Genomic DNA, 820 nt, shown 5'->3' on the forward strand with positions numbered 1-820 from the left:
GAAATGGCGGACGGCCGCCAGGAGACTCGACCGTCCTGCCACTCGATTGGTCGGCCGCGGCGCCATGTTTCGAATCCGCCAGGGGCACGCACGACTTTGTTCGACGCGACGTTTCGTTTCGATTCTCTCTTTCCTCTACCAGCACGTACCGACTCCGACACCTCACGGACTCGAATGCCGTCTGATCAAAGGTAATTACAGTGCTGCATGATTCTTTGAGAATAAGTATATCTGAACGCGCTGGTGAGTGCTACACAAATTGTGCCGACCTTCTCGTGGCACGACATTTCCTATTAGGTGCAAGCGTGCAACTTTGCGAGTAGATTTAAATTCGTGCCTCGCGACCTCGGATAATTATCTTTCATTCGCGACACGTGCTACCGTGTGGTTATTTTTATTCCTCTTCGCGATCAAATATATTTATGATGCTTGCACTTGGTTTGGAACGATCAAGCGAATCGATCGACAACGACGTGTGCTTTAATCACGTGAGTTTAAAAAAGTTCTCTCACACACATTCCGGCTCTATCCGACTATTAGAATGGAACACACGGAATTAACAGTTTTGAAAACATTTATTCATTGTAAATACATTGTTTGTGCCTTACTTCTGAGAGAGGAAAAGAAAGATGTTACGTTTTGCCTCCTGGTGAAACACAAAACGAAATTGTTCTAACAACGACTCGCAATCTCTCTGCAGTGTTAATTTCATATCTAAGGAAGAAATTCGGTGTTTGATATGAAACAGAAGATCCATTTTCTTTTCGATCGCGCACGCACGACACACTCTTTATCATAGGGGGGCTTTAAAATTGTGTGT

This window comes from Ceratina calcarata, unplaced genomic scaffold, assembly GCF_001652005.2.
Source record: "Ceratina calcarata isolate Rehan_Ccalc_2016 unplaced genomic scaffold, ASM165200v1 scaffold39.2, whole genome shotgun sequence".
In the NCBI taxonomy this organism is placed as follows: domain Eukaryota; kingdom Metazoa; phylum Arthropoda; class Insecta; order Hymenoptera; family Apidae; genus Ceratina; species Ceratina calcarata.